The sequence below is a fragment of the Zalophus californianus genome, chromosome X (genome assembly GCF_009762305.2).
Source record: "Zalophus californianus isolate mZalCal1 chromosome X, mZalCal1.pri.v2, whole genome shotgun sequence".
In the NCBI taxonomy this organism is placed as follows: domain Eukaryota; kingdom Metazoa; phylum Chordata; class Mammalia; order Carnivora; family Otariidae; genus Zalophus; species Zalophus californianus.
Genome location: NC_045612.1, coordinates 64,052,653 through 64,069,402, shown reverse-complemented (window position 1 = coordinate 64,069,402; position 16,750 = coordinate 64,052,653).

The following is a 16,750-nucleotide window of genomic DNA, read 5'->3' as shown; positions in this document are numbered from 1 at the left end:
TCTTGCTAGCCCTTTCTGGCATGCCAGGTTTCTGTGGATAGGTCTGATGTTATCCTGATGTTCCTCCCTCCATGCATAAGGAATCTCCTCTCCCTAGGTGCTCTCAGGATAGCTTCTTTGGCTCTAAGATTTGTAAGCTTCACTATTATATGTCAGGGTGTTAATCTGTTTTTACTGATTTTGGGAGGTGTCCTCTCTGCCTCTTTGACATGAATGCTTATTTCCTTCCCCAGATTAGGGAAGTTGTCAACCATGATTTGCTCCAATATACTTTCTAGTCCTCTCTCAATTTCCACCCCCTTTAGGATCCCAATGATTCTGACTTTGGGTCTTTTCATTGCATCATTCAATTCTCTAATCCTTTCTTCATGGGCTATGAGTTGTTCTTCTCTCTTTTCCTCAACTTCCTTTCCATCAGCCTGTCCTCTAGATCACTTATTCTCTCTTTTGCCTCATTGACCCTAGTTGTTAGGGTATCCAGTTTAGACTGCATCTCATTCATAGCATTTTTAAATTTGGCCTGATTAGATCTCATTTCTGCCCTTAGAGATTCTGTATTGTCATGTATGCCCTTTTCAAGTCTAGCTATTAACTTTGTAATTGTTCTCCTGAATTCTATCTCTGACAACTAGCTTATATCCATATTGATTAGCTCTGTGGCAGAGGACATTGCCTATGGTTCTTTTCTTGGTTGTGAGTTCCTCCTCCTAGTCATTCTTTTCAGCGAAGGATGGATGAGCAAATGAACAGGGTCCAAAATATCAACCACGACCCAAGCAAAATTCACCCTAGAAAAATATCTGAAGTGGTTGGTAGCCACCACAGAAAAGCAAACAAAGCCAAAAATGCAACAAAACAATAAAAAGAGGGGGGGTTGGAAGAGAGATTATAGTCGCACAGGGTGGACAAAGCAGGGTGATCCACTTGTTCCTCATTGAATTTTGGTCTGTGTGTTAGAAGACACTACATCCCAAAATTGCAAGTAATGCAAAACCTATATTTATATAAAAATAAAATTGGATAGAGAGAAAAAAAGGACTAGAATGAAGCATATACCTTTAAAATGTAGATGTGAAAAAAATATAAGTTAAAAAGCAACTTAAGAACATAAGTAGGTAAAATAAGAATCTAGTTGAACTGGGGGGAAAAGATAAAGAAGAAAAAAAAGAAGAAGAAATGGAAAATTTTAGACTGAAAGATAAATGAGTTGTGAGGTAACACCGGGAGCTCAATATACTATTTTCCTCTGGTACTGGAGTTTTACAGTCTCCTGGGATCTATAAGCTTGTCATTCACCTGTTCTTACAGTCTGTCTTCTGGGGGAGGGGCCTGCTGTTATGATACTCAGGTGTCTTTGCCTGGGCAGAGTTGCCCCACCCCTTTTCAGTGGTTTGGGCTTAACGTAAGCTGGCCCTTCACATGGCTTGTTCCCTGGCAGCTTTCTGAGCCTCTATGGAGGGTCAGAGTAAAAATGTCGGTGCTTGGATATCTGTCCCAGAGCTCTTCAATCAACCCTCTGGTCAAACAGAATCCACTTCTGTGTGCCCCAAACTCTGAAGAGTCTCACATTTCTCCCCACTGCAATCCTCCTGGTGGGAGTATGAGGGAACCTCAAGCACCATGGCGCTTTGTGTTTTTGCAATAGTGAGCGTTTGTGGGCTCGCATATGCCCCCTGCTCTGCTACCCCCAGGTCACACCTGGGTGTTAACCTACTGTCTTTTCCGAGGCCGCTGCCCCCCTGACAGCTGTTGCCCAGTTGTGGGCACAGCCGTTTTATCTCTCCAGAGGATGGTAACCTGCCCACATTTTCCAGTCCTTTTCTGGGTGCTCAGGCAAAGAGCGGTCTCCATACCGGCCCTGCTCACGGTTTGTGGTGACCAGAGCTGAGTCCTTCCTGGGCTCACTGACCATAACCAGCTTCCCTGCTCCACTGCTTAAGCACTCTATCTGATCAGACACCCCCATTTTTTTCTGTGTCTCCTGGGATCCTGAGACCACAATGACCCATCAAGAATTCTGCCCTTTTAATCCCCTGAGCCCCTTTCAGAAAGGGATATCTTTCACTGGAGCTGATTTCTAAGGGTTCCAATTTTGCTCTCTGGTGTTATATCACCTTCCAGTAGCCAGCTATGGAGGTTCCCTCCCCCCCTCCATTTATCTTCTGATATTTCCCCATAGATTCATGACTCTGTACCTCCTACATGCAAAAAGCAGTCATTTTTCTGCTTGTAGATTTCCAGATATATTTTCTTACATCTCAGCCTGAATTCGTGGATGTTCAGAATGATTTGGAAGATATCCAGCTAAATTCGAGGGACCGAATGAAATGAGGTCCCCTACTCTCCCACCATCTTGCTTCCCCCACTCCAAGATTTATTTATTTATTTTAGAGAGAGCGTGTGTGTGTGAGTGGGGGAAGGGGCAGAGGGAGAGAATCTCAAGCAGACTCCCCAGTGAGAATGGTGCCTGATGTGGGCCTCAATTTTACAAGCCATTAGATCATGACTTAAGCCAAAACCAAGTGTTGGATGCTTAACTGACTGAGCCACCCAGGTGCTCCTCTGTTCTTCGCTTCTTTGCTTGTGCACTTTCCATATGATTAATGACATTCTGTAGTGTTATGTTTGACTTTCTTTCTCCTTACTTTTTATGTACCTATTATAGCTTTTGGATTTGTGATTGCCTTGAGGTTCATATATAACACCCTAAGTATATAGCAGTCTATATTTTATTGATAGTCACTTAAATTCAAACATATTCTAAAATAACTTTTTCTTTACTCCCCCTTCCACATCTTATGTATATGTTGTCATATTTTTCATTGCTTTAAATTGTAGTTTGGACATCTTATTCATAACTGTATGGATAAAATTCCTGGCTGTGATTAGTACCTCCTGTTCTTTCTTTTGGGGTGAATTTTTCCATCTGGTCATTTTGTCCAGAAAAGGAAAAAAAGAATGGAATAGAAAAACAATAACAACAAAAATAAAACTTCAGGAAGTGTTTCTGGTGTATGCTATGTACACTCTGCTGTTGTGTTTTGGCTGCTCATTCCCACTGGTCCGTCTTCTACAGAGTTCCTTTTGCTTATAGTGGGGAGTGTTTGGACCTTTAACTTGGTGTGCTTTGATTTGTTTGTTAAGGTACACTTGGAAAAAAATCCTGATCTAAAACAAGAGAAAAGGAAAAGGTACAAAAAAGGAAATAAAAAAACAGGCAAAAAACTATAATCCTGATTTTAAAGAATATGAAAGAATGAAGGGAAAAAGAGTAAGGAAAGACAAAAAGAACAAATAAATAAGAAGCCTGATCTGAAAAATATGAGGAGGAAACCAACCAACCAAACAAATGAACAAAATATTATAAGCCTCATACCAAAGAAAAGGATAAAAAAATAAGAATATGTATAAAATAAGGAATACAAAAATTAAAAATATGTATATATAAGAAATTTAAAAAGTTAAAAATAAAACAAAAAATTAAAAAAATAAGAAATCCTGTTCCTATTTCCACCAGAATTGAAGGTGATGCTTTGGAGTACTCCCTGGAACCTATGAATATGTTACCTTACATGACAAAAGGGGGACTTTTTGTTATTAATATGCTTAAGGGCACAAACCTTGAAGTGATTAAATTATCTTGGATTGTCTGAATGGGTCCAGTCTAACCACATCTATTCTTAAAAGTGGGAGAAACTTCATGGGCTGTTCTCAGAAGGGAATGTGATTGAAGAATGGTCAGAGCAATGCAATGTTGCTGGCTTTGAAGATGGGATAATGGGGCCCTGAGCCAAGGCATGTAGTTGGTCTCTAGAAACTTGAGAAGGCAAAGAAATGGAATCTCTCCCAGAGCCTCCAGAAAGGAACATAGCCCTTGATTTTGGCCTGGTGATACCCACGTTCAACTTCCAACCTACAGAAATTTGCAGTTGCGATGAAAGGTTATTTGGGCAAAAATTGCCCTTAACTTCTCTGAAATTCGGATCTTCCCATCTCTATCCAGGAATATAGATCTAATGTCTACCTCAAGATATCTGATTACCCAAAAGGAAGTAAATGAATTTATATTCTCAAAGAAAGGGTAAAATTTTATCCCACCTTCTTCCTTCCCTTATTTATCTTTAGACTTATAATTCCCAATCCATTACTAGACCACAGCCAACATCCGACTTCAGGCATTTTCATGCATAATTCTTCCTTTGGTGACACCCTCTATCTGGATTTCAAAAGATCTGCTTGGCTAGGATATCCCACTTTGTTTTGATTTTAGCAAATGCCTTCGGTAATATATTGAGAACCTGTCCATTCCAACTTTGCTCTTCTTCTGGTAGAATTTTCAGCTTAACTAAAAAGAAAGAAACACAGATAGTAGAGCAGTTATAAAAATTTTTGAGTCACATTTCTTGCTACACATGGTCAAAAAATTCTGTGTAGTTCCTTTCAAACACAGCTACTATTTCTTTATACTAAAATCAGCTGGAAGGTTTATGGAATAGGAAAATTATCTTCTTCAATATCTTTCTGAAAGCCAATAGAAATTTCTTTCTCACTAGCAGGGCTAGCCTCAAATTTAACTGCTGAAAAGATAGCTCTGAACTAAGCATATCATAGGGATACTTTTGAATTGCAAGAATAGTGTATATCACCCTGCCATCTCCCACTCCCTTTCCCTAAATTCTTCTCTTCCTTTCACAATCCTTTCATTCTCCCCTTATTTCTTCTCTCTCATCTCTTTTCCCTTTCTTTTCTTCTCTTATGAAATGAAAGCCACTTGTTATTGTCTAAGTGAAAGCTTATAATCGCCATCTACTGGTTAGAGGATTCTAGTACAGGTTGTGGCCTTCATGAGCATTTGCATGCCTGATTATTACCCATATCTATGAGGTGATTATTTTCTTCTTTGGTAGCACAGCTCAGATTGTTTCCTGAAAAAAGTAAACTGCTGTTTATCAAGTCTACTTTTTCATAGAATGTGCTTTTAAGAGATTTTAAAGCTACATTTGCTACATTATAATTTAATAAGCCCCTTCAGGAGAGAGATTTCACTCAACTCAAGTTCCTGGCCCACGGTAGGAATTTAGTGAGTATATTTTGAACAAATATTTGTTGAATCAGTCCCTCAACACAGAAACAAAGCCTCTCTTTCTCTGCATGAGTAAATATCAACTGGCTATTGCAATGGCTACTTAACTAGATTCCTTGCCTTTATTTTCTTAACTTCTAATCCATCACACATTTGTTATTACGTGGATTTTCCTGAAGTTGAACACTCTCTCCATGCCAAAAACATTTTTATATGTGTCAAGTGACTATCCATTCCCCATGGAATGAGGTTCAAAGTCATGAATCTGACACTCAAATCTCCCACTCCTCAAATCTGACCTCATCCTAATTAGCTGAGTTCATCTTCTACAGTTCCTTTCACAACCAAAATTAATTACTTGTTATTTGCAAAATATACTGTGCATTTCACTGTCTCTGTCCCTCCTATTAAAATTTTATTTCCCTTCCTGTTCCACATTTTGCAACTCTTATCCTCTCTTCAAGTCCCTTCTTGTAAATGGCTGTCTCTTTTAAGCCTTCTTTGATTATCAATGCCATATATGTTCCCACCCCAGAAGTGCCCTCTCGCTTCTGAACTCCCAGGTCACTTTATCTTAATATTTCTTGTCACTTTGTATTTTCCATTTTGTATTCTAATTATTGTGTACATGTTGTATGCCCCTTAATAAACTCTGAACTTCATATTCATGATAAACAATATTAATGCTTCTTGAATGCTTGTAGGTGAGGATTACTGAGAGGTAATATAGGACCCAGTAAGTACTAAAGGCTGAACAAATGCTAGCTATCATTAATGTTATTATTGTTGTTGGTCATTTTTAAATAAATAACCCCCAAATTTACTGACTGGTCTTTCAGAAATATTCAATTTCAGAAGTCATAAACAATCCAGTTGTGCTTTCATCATTCAAAACATTTATTTCTTTTCTTTTATGGATTTGTCTTCTTGTGAAAATGCTTACAGGTAGGCAACAATCAGAGAGCCACTCTGCTTGTCTGAATCTTGGCTTTGCCACTTCATAGTTGTATGACCTTGGGCAGGCAACTCCTCCATGCTTCAGTTTTCCCATCTATAAAATGAAGATAATAATGGTGCCTACTTCATTGGGTCATTATGATTATATAAGATGAATAAATGCTTGTAACAATGCTTGTAACATAGTAAATACTATATAACTGTTAGTTATTATTACTATTATTATTATTGGAACAATACTGTGAAACAGGCACTTTGACATACACTGTTTCATTTAATCCTCAGAACAACTTTGTGAGATAATAATTACTTTTTTTTTTGGTTTTGCAGATGGAGAGGCCTAAACTCAAGAAAGTTAAATATTCTTCAAAGGTTTCACAGCTGGTAAGATCCAGAGCAGGATTCAAACTCAGGTTTGTATGCTGTACCCTAGAAAGCTAAGTAAGCATTGCTATTAATGTACTAAAGAGTTAAGAACATTACTAAATATATACAAAGGAGACAATCATCCAGAAGGTATAATTTGAAGGAAGCCCTGGCATAAAATCCCTCCACTTATTTCAGTACCACAAGGTCTTTAATACCACTGCTATTAATTTATTCTATGGGTTAAGCATAGCACTCTCTAGATTCTTTGGAAGGATTTTTACAAGTCCATACTAGATGAACTTCATGATTGCCCTTCCATTTAACTATGTCTCACTTTAATATACCACCCAACATTAGTCAAGAATTTAGAAGCATCCTATAAGCAGTGTTGCATAATCCATCTTTGTGATTTTCTGTCTAATTCATTCAGCTCCTGTTTGCCTCATTTGACTTTCAAGTGGGGTAGCAGAGGTCAGTCACCCTAGGAGCTTGAGTAGTCCCTCCAGCTCCCATTTGTTGCTGTCAGTTCACCATGGTGGCTGTCCCCACAGACCTGCAAGATGTGCTCCTGTTCACCAAAATGGAGATGATAACTGATTTGCAGGAGCTCATTCTTCAGTTCTGTTTAGGAGGTCACCTACCAGTTTGCTGCTTACTGTCAAAGGGAATTCAATTACAACATAATAATTGTGACAAACTATCCAATGTTCTATATAGATACCAGCTGTCTCAAAGTTTCTGGACTATATAGTCTTTGGTTATTAAGGGAGGCCCAAGAAAAACTCGTACAAGTTGTTTCTTTTTATTCTTCTGTCTCTTTCTCTCAAATTCCTTTATTCACCAGTCAGATGGAAAATGGTTTAATTTGTGCATCTGAGAGTCAGACATTAATATGATCAAAGGGAGACAAAGACTGAGTTCCTATTTAAAGCAAAATCAAACTTTGAAAACAATTTAATGAACACCACATAATTATGAAATGATGGACTAAATAATGTGTGTCTGAACATAGGTCAACATTTTTCAAGCTTTCTGTTTGCTGCCACAAGCATTTCGTAAATCTGTAGCTTTTACTGATTCCCAAGGTTCTCCATAAAGAATTAAAGTGATATACATTTGTAATATGCCCAACTGGATTTTCAAATAATATGTATTGGAAAACATTCCCAAATTAAATATATACTCTGTCTATCCACATCTGAGATTCTCAATGTTTGTTTATTGGACATTGTTCAAACAACAGTCTGTGTCTGAACCTATGTTAGGGTGAATGTAATAATGTTTCTCAAAAGGGAATTAAACAAATAACTTGAGACTCACTGAGTTCCTTGAAGTAGATGCACTATATTTTGAGAGTTGGTGTCTGGCAACATCTGGCATCACATTTATACTAGAGAGTAGTAGATGGACTGTGAATTAGCTTAAGGAGAAAATTCTATTTGTTTCATTTGCTTGAGGTATTTAGCAAAGCCTTGATCTGAATATTTTGTCAACAAAATTTGAATTTAAAGAAAGAAGATACCAGTAATATATTGAAATCTGAGCAGTTCCTACAGCCAACTGCTTCAGTTGAAGAAAGAAGACTGTTAATTTTTTCTTTCAGAAAAAGTAAAGTTGTTTCTTTTTTTTTTTTAATATTTTATTTATTTATTCATGAGGGACAGAGGGAGAGAGAGAGGGAGAGAGAAGCAGAGGGAGAAGCAGGCTCCCAAGGAGCAGGGAGCCCGATGCGGGACTCGATCCCAGGACCCTGGGATCATGACCTGAGCCGAAGGCAGACGCTTAACCATCTGAGCCACCCAGGCGCCCAGTTGTTTCTTTTTTAATTTCTTTTTCTCTTTGGTTTTTCTACTGAACCATTTGCAAGTAAGTTTCAAAATTAAGGACTCTTCATGCATAAATATTTCAGTTTATATTTTCAAAAAAACCAAATAGAGTAACTTATATAATGAAGGTAGAGTTATAATATTCAGGAATTTAACATTGATGCAATTCTAGCATTGCATGTACAGTCCATATTCAAATGTTGCTAATTGTAGGAAGGATAACTTTTAAAAGGACCTAAATAGAATGAAGGAGTAGCATGATTAAGTCAGGGAAAAAGGTAATAATGTAATAAGGATTGTGTGAATCTGAAAGGATCCAATTTATCTCAATTTACTGTCATTTAAAAAGCTTCCTATAGCTGAGTCCCCTTCCTTAAAAAGACAGCAGGACAAAAATCTTGCAGAGATATAGCATAGAGGCAATGGTTTGGAAAATGCCAGGAACAGGCAGAACAGAGATTGATTTACTTATCTCAGAGCATGGCCCAGAGGGGCAGGGATTATGGGAAGACCTCATAGGAACAAAGGAGCTGACATGCACCATTTTAATCCCTTGCCCCCACCATAAACACAGAGCCACCTGTGTGGAACAGTGTTACACTTGCTACCTACTTGCTTATACCAAGCACAGCCCATGGTGTTTCACTGGATCTGACCTTCCCAGTGACATTTACCACAGTCTCAGCACTGCAGGACCCCATCCCCCAGAAGACCAGTGCAAACCCCACCAAAACCTCATCACCCCATCTACACATTTTGTGAGACATCAGTTCCAGTGGCAGTGGCAGGTCTCATTTTATAAGCAGAACAGCATGCAACTGTTAAATCGCACCTTACCCCTGCTGGGGACCAAACATGGCCCACAACAGGCAAAGAGATCCTCTACAGTTAACTGGACTAAGGTAAAAAGATGCCAGGACTCAACACCAGAGCACATGCAACACATATAAGAGACACTTCCTGGAGCACCAGGCCCAGGGGAACAGGGGACACTGCACAGTAGGGCACTATAGGATCTCTTCTTCATAAGGCCATTACTGTCAAGAACAAGAGATGTAGCTGACTTTCCTAACATACAGAAACAGACACAGAGATTTAGACAAAATGAGGACAAGGAAATATGTCCCAAATGAAAGAAAAGGACCCAATCACAGCAAGAGACCTAAGCAAAATTGGGTATAAGTAATATGCTTCATAGAGAATTAAAAATAATGACTATAAAGATACTCAATGGACTTGAGAAAACACTGGAGGACATCAGTGAGACCCTTAACAAGGAGATAAAAAAAGAACCAATCAGAGATAGAGAACACAATAAATTAAGTTGAAAATACACTTGATGGAATAAAGAGCAGGATAAATGAAGCAGAGGAAAGAATTGATGACCTGGAAGACAGAGTAATGGAAAGTAATCAAACTGAGCAAATGAGAGAAAGAAAAATTATGCAAACCGATAATAGTCTTAGGGAACCCAGTGATTCCATCAAGCATTTGCATTATAGGGATCCTAGAAGAAGAGAAAAGTGGGCAGAAAATTTACTTGAAGAAATAATAGCCAAAATTTTCTCACAGCTGAGCAAGGAAACATATATCTAGATACAGGAGGCACAGAGAACCCCCAACAAAATCAACCCAGGGTGGTCCACACCAAGACATATAGTAATTAAAATGGCAAAATGTAGTATGAAAAAAAATTAAATCAGTAAGAGAGAAGACAGTTATGTGCAAGGGAAACCCCATAAGCTTATCAGTGCATATTTCAGCAGAAACTTTTCAGACCGGAGAGAGTGGTATGATAGATTCAAAATGCTGCAAGGGAAAACTGTGCAGCCAAGAATACTCTACCCAGAGAGGCTATTATTCAGAGCAGAAGGAGAGTTAAAGAGTTTCTCCAACAAACAAAACTAAAGGAGTTAATGACCAGTAAACTGGCCCTACAAGAAATACTGAAGGGATGAAAAGTAAAAAACACAAAAGAAGTAAAAACAAGCATTTCTGTAAAAATAAGTCAAGAAATTCACAAAATGAAAGGATGTAAAATATGACACCATATGCTTAAAACGTGGGTTGGTGGGAGAGGAGTAAAGAATGGGTTCAAACTTGGGCGCCTGGGTGGCTCAGTTGGTTAAACGACTGCCTTCGGCTCAGGTCATGATCCTGGAGTCCCGGGATCGAGTCCCACATCGGGCTCCCTGCTCAGCGGGGAGTCTGCTTCTCCCTCTGACCCTCTTCCCTCTCGTGCTCTCTGTCTCTCACTCTCTCTCTCTCAAATAAATAAATAAAATCTTTTTTTTAAAAAAAAGAATGGGTTCAAACTCAAGCAACCACCAACCTAATATAATGCGGATGTTACATAATACCTCAATGGTAACCACAAATCAAAAACCATTAATAGATATGCAAAAAATAAAGACAAAGGAATCCAAGTATATCACTAAGGAAAATCAGCAAGAGAGAGAGAAAGAGAAAAAATGATCAGAGAAAAGCTACAAAAACAAACATGAAACAAGTAACAAAATGACAATAAATACATATCCCAGTAATTACCTTGAATGTAAATGGACTAAATGCTGCAATGAAAAGATATAAGGTAAGAGAGTGGATATAAACACAAGACTCATCTATAAGCTGCAGGGAGCCTGCTTCTCCCTCTCCCTCTGTCATTCCCCCTGCTTGTGCTCTCTTGCTCTCTATCAAATAAATAAATAAAATCTTAAAAAAAAGAAATAATATAACCAGTTGATGAAACCAGTACTTGTTTCTTTGAAGAAAAAAAAAAAAACTTAAAATAGATTAAACACCTAAATGTGAGTCCTGATATCATAAAAATCCTAGAAGAGAGCATAGGCAGTTATTTCTCTGACTTTGGCCATAGCAACATTTTTCTAGATATGTCTTCTGAGGCAAAGAAAATAAAAGAAAAAATGAATAATTGGGGCTACATTAAAATAAGAAGCTTCTGCACAGCAAAGGAAACAATCAACAAAGTTAAAAAGAAACATACTGAATGGAAGAAGATATTTGCAAATGATATATCCAATAAAGAGTTAGTATCCAAACTATATAAAGAACTGATACAACTCAACATCCCAAAAACAAATAATATAATTAAAAATGGGCAGAAGAAATGAATAGACATTTCCCCAAGGAAGATACACAGATGGCCAACAGACATGAAAAAATGCTCAATATCACTCATCATCAGGGAAATACAAACTAAAACTACAATGAAATATCACCTTACACTTCTCAGAATGGCTGAAATCACAACAGAGGAAACAACTAGTGTTGGTGAGGATGTGAAGAAAAAGGAACCCTTCTGCCCTGTTGGTGGGAATGCAAACTAGTGCAGCCACTTGGAGAAGAGTATGGAAGTTCCTCTAAAAGTTAAAAATAGAATTATCCTACAATCCAGTAATCTCACTTCTGAGTGACATTACCCAAAATACAAAAACACTAATTCAAAGGGATATATGCACCTCTGTATTTATTGCACTGTAATTTACAATAGCTAAATTATGGAAGTAGTCTAAGTACTCATCAATAGATGAATGGGTAAAGAAGATACGGTGTGTGTGTGTGTGTGTACCATGGAATATTATTCAGGCATAAATAAGAATGAAATCTTGCCATGTCATTACATGGATGGAGTTAGAGTATAATGGTAAGTGAAATAAGTCAGTCAGAGAAATACAAATACCATATGATTTCACTCATATGTAGAATTTAAGAAAGAATACAAATGAAGAAAGGAATAAAAAAGAGACAGAGATATACCAAGAAATGCTTAAGTATAGAGAGCTAACTGATGGTTACTGGGAGAAGAGGTGGGAGGGGAAGGATATATGAAATAGTTGATGGCTATTAAACAGTTCACTTATTATGAAGAGCACTGAGGTATACAATTGTATACTTTTAAAAATCGTATACAAGGTATACAGTTGTTGAATCACTATGTTGTATGCCTGAAATTAATGTAACACTGTATGTTAATGATACTGGAATTAAAATTAAAAAAACTTACATTAAGTTTAAAATATTTTATATTTTATATTAAATGAATCAATTAATGAACCAAGTAAAATAAAATGCTTCCTAAAGTATGATGCCTTGGACAGTTCTTTCTCTTTCTCATTTCCTATTTTTTCCTTCACCTTCCCCATAAGCTAGAGTGAGATTCTGTAGCAAACAAAATTGGCAACTGCTATTAAAGCAAAGGTATCATATAAAACCATTATTGTTGAGAACTCAATATTATTTTTACTTGTTTTTCTTTACAAAGTTATTTTATTTTTAATTACAGTTAAACAGTCACATAACATTGAAATTGTTATTTGAGGTTAGTGCTCTGAACTTTGAAAATCAATTTTAAAGTTAACCAGATTGGTATTAAGAATTCACTGAAACAGAACAATTTAAGAGCATATGAAAAAATGAAAAATACAGATTTCTTCTTGGATTAACAACAAAGACTAAATGCTTGAACTCCAAGGTACACTTTTTCTTCTTTAATCACTTCCATATTTTTATCCAATGTGAAGGATATACACAATCTAAATGCTGATGTTAGCTAGGATAGGAGCTCAAATAATGCCAGCAGATGTCCAATGTGTTTGTACAATGCACTGATATGCCAGTGGGGGCTGATGTTAATCACTGACTCAGATATCCTATAAAGGTAACTGATTAGAAAGGAAAATGAGTAGGATGATTACCTAGGCATTAGCCATGCCTCCTGAAATTCTCTAGTCTCAAAGGGTCAATATTGTCTGGATTCTGCAGTATTGATGGGATCCTGGCAAGGGGGCTCCCAAGCAAACATACATTTTTAGGCATTTTTCATGTTGGGAAAGTCTCTGAAATACCTCTGGGAATACCTGTAAACCAAAGAGGAGAAATAAAATCATAACCTGGATGCATGTGTCCTTATGGATGTGGATTGCAAAGCCAAGATTGCCTGTGTACAAATCCCAGCTGCACACTTTATTTTTATTTTTTTTTAAAGATTTTATTTATTTATTTGAGAGAGAGAATGAGATAGAGAGAGAGAGAATGAGAGGGGGGAGGGTCAGAGGGAGAAGCAGACTCTCTGCTGAGCAGGGAGCCCGATGCAGGACTCGATCCCAGGACTCCAGGGTCATGACCTGAGCCGAAGGCAGTCGCTTAACCAACTGAGCCACCCAGGCGCCCCCCAGCTGCACACTTTAATGTTGAACAAATTAGTTAATATCTTTATGCCCCAGTTTCCTTGTCTACAAAATGGGAATAATAGTGTATCATTGTCTCATAAGTTCATTATGATAATTAAATGAGATAATATTTGTAAAACGATCAGTGCCTGGGAGAGGAAAAACTGTGTGAGTGCTTCTTAACCAAATAACAGATGGTCTTGGACAGTTCCAAGTGGCCTGGAAACTCTCTCAAGATAACAACCCGGGGTAATCAAAAGGCTCACCTCATTTGTTTCTCATCTCTCAGATATCACTGTCCTTTGTTGCCTGACATCCAGTATTTAAAAACTGTTATTTAACATTCTTTAAAGTAAATGTTGATGTGACAGTTAGAAATATGATGGAAATATTTTAGAGGATGCCAAGTAAGAGTATGAAGCATGTAAAGAAGTTAGTAAAAGGTGTCATCTCTTTTCTTTGTTAGCTTCTTCACCAATCAGTATTGTGGTCCTCACCTCACACTCAGGCTTTCCTGTGCCACCAACTGGATGACAGTCAAAACAAAACCAGGATAAAGAGTAAAGCTGCTGAGGAGAGACTAGCATAGAAAAAATAGATGAACAGAAAATTCTTCAGTCAAGGAGGGTCTAGAGTAGATGCCATTACGCAATTCAAGAAGCTTGGTCCTAAACCACCAGGCAGACTTCTCACTCATTTCCTACTTCTCCCCCTGAACAGCCTTCCATCCCCAAACCTGCCCCATCCCTTCATTTTTGCCCTTGTTGCTACCTGAAATACCCTCCCTTTCCTCCAGCACCCATCCTCCAAGGTTCATGTTCTTCACAAGCCTCTCTCAGATTCTCAGGTTCCTTAAAGTCACACCAGCATAAATGAGACAATGTATACACAATGCTTAGTATAAATACACAATAAATGGTAGTTCTATATTTTTATTACAATTTATCCCTTTGATGAAATCATGCTATTTGTACTCTTGGGGATGAACATGTTGCACTTTATGTTTTAATTATTTATGAAATCACTTATCTCCCCAACTATGAGCCCCTGGTAAAAATGATCATTTATGGATGAGTCAAAACTTTCTTTTTGCAATTGGTAAGAATACAACTAAAACTAGTTTTACTAATAAAGGGAGTTTATTTATAACTGAAAACTCTAGGAAGATTAAGGGATTCAAAAATGTCACAAGGAGTTGGTCTTTATTTTACTTTCTGTGTATGGGTGTCTGAGTGGTGGTAGTGGATAGCTTTTAGCAGGTCTATTCCTACATCTAACCAGCTGTAAGTTTAGCTGGGGAAAAATGATCTCTTCCCAATAGTCCCAGCAAACATTCTGGAGTTAAGTCTGAGACCAACTTACCAATTGCTAAACCAAGTATCTATGGTTTAGGGGACAGTGATTCTGATTGGCCAGATCTGGCTCATGTGACAACCCTACTTGCTTCAGAGAGATGTCTGCCCCACTGGACTCACAAAGATTTGAGAGCAAGAAAGAGATCTTTTCCTATGGGAAAATCAGTATATGTGACTATAAAAAGAAGGAATGAATGATGGGAAATAAGAATACCATTTTTTAAGCCACACACTCCCTTATAAATGTGGAAGACATCCTGGGCAATATCCTTAGTCTCATACAATCAAACTCATCCCAAGTGGCCTTCAAGTCCACATACACACTCAAGACAACACACTGCATAACCATGGATGGAAATATCTTAAACTATCTTGAATATCATATCACATTCAGTTTCCTCAGCTTCCACTTCTGGCTAAAATGGAGTAACAAGGACCAGATATAACCTCTTGACTGAAACAAAAAAGAAAGGCAGACAGTCTATATAATATAACAATTTTTAGATACTGGATGTCAGGCAACAAAAGACAGTGATATCTGAGAGATAAGAAACTAATGAGGTGATCCCTTTGATTACCCCAGGTTGCTATCTTGAGAGAGTTTCCAGGCCACAGAACAAAAAGAGGGAACACACAGAGAGAAAATTCCCTGTGTTTAAAAACAAACAAGCAGATCAAACCATTCTGAACACCTACGAACTCAACAGGAGATTGAAGAAAAGAATAGCAGCAATGCTCTGAACAGAAAACGACCACTTTCTGGAAGGTAGGATGTGTGGAGAAGTGAGTCCGAGGTGACATTCAGGAAGATAGATGGCAGGGAGAGGGAGCCTCCATCAGCTGGCTACCAGCAAGTGATAGAGCAACGGAGCACAAAATCAGAACTTTTAGAAGTCTGCTCCGCTGAGGAATGTCGCTCCAGTGGCTAAGCAGGGGGTGGAACCCTTGTTGGGACAGTGTGGTCTCAGGACCCTAGGGGTCACAGAAAGACTGAGGGTGCCTGAGTGTGGCAGAGCTCCCAGGTATCAGAGCAGGGAAGCCAGCTGCAGAGACAGAGCTGACGAGTGGACTCTCAGCTCAGGGTTGCCATAAACCATGATCCGCGGCACAATCAGGCCACTGATCTTCCAGCAGGGACCCAAAAAGTAGCAGATCCGGGAAGACTCCCCTTCCTCCCCAGGGAGGAATGACGTGGGAGTGCACTTCAGGAATTTACTGGGTTTGGAGACTCCAAACGGGGTCGAGTGCCAGAGATAGAAATGCTCCATTACAGGCCAGGTGAGCACAGAGTGCAGCTGGAGACAAGAGAGACGGGAGTGATTGACTGCTTTTCTCTGGGGGCTCACTGAGGAGTGGGGCCCTGAGTTCTTGGCTCCTCTGGGGTGGAGATTAGGAGGCTGCCATTTTCACTCTCATCCACCAAAGCTGTACGGAAAGCTTTCAGGGAACAAAAGTTACCCAGTACCCAGATCAAATCCGAGCACGTTACTTAGCCCGACCCCGGCAAGGACGGGGCAATTCCACCTCTGGTAAAGACATTTAAGAATCACTGCAACAGGCCCTTCCCCCAGAAGATCAGCAAGAATAGCCAGCCAAGACCAAGTTTACCGATCAGTGAGAACGGTAGAATTCTAGCCCTAGGAGAATACGGCACATAGAATTCATGGCTTTTTTCCCCATGATTCTTTAGTCTTTCAAAGTTAATTTTTTAATTTTCTTTTTTTTGAATTTTCCTTTTTTTTCCTTTTTCAACCAAAATCTTATCAATCCCTTTTTTAAAAATCTTTTTTTTTATTTTTCATTTTTAGAGTCATATTTTATCCATTCGTTGTAGTTAAGCTTATTTTTGGTATATATATATAAGTTGTTCTCTCTTTAAAATTTTGGGATACAGTTTCTTCTAACATACCAAAATATACCCTAATTCTCTAGTGTATGGATTTGTTATAGTCTCCTGCCTGATCACATTCT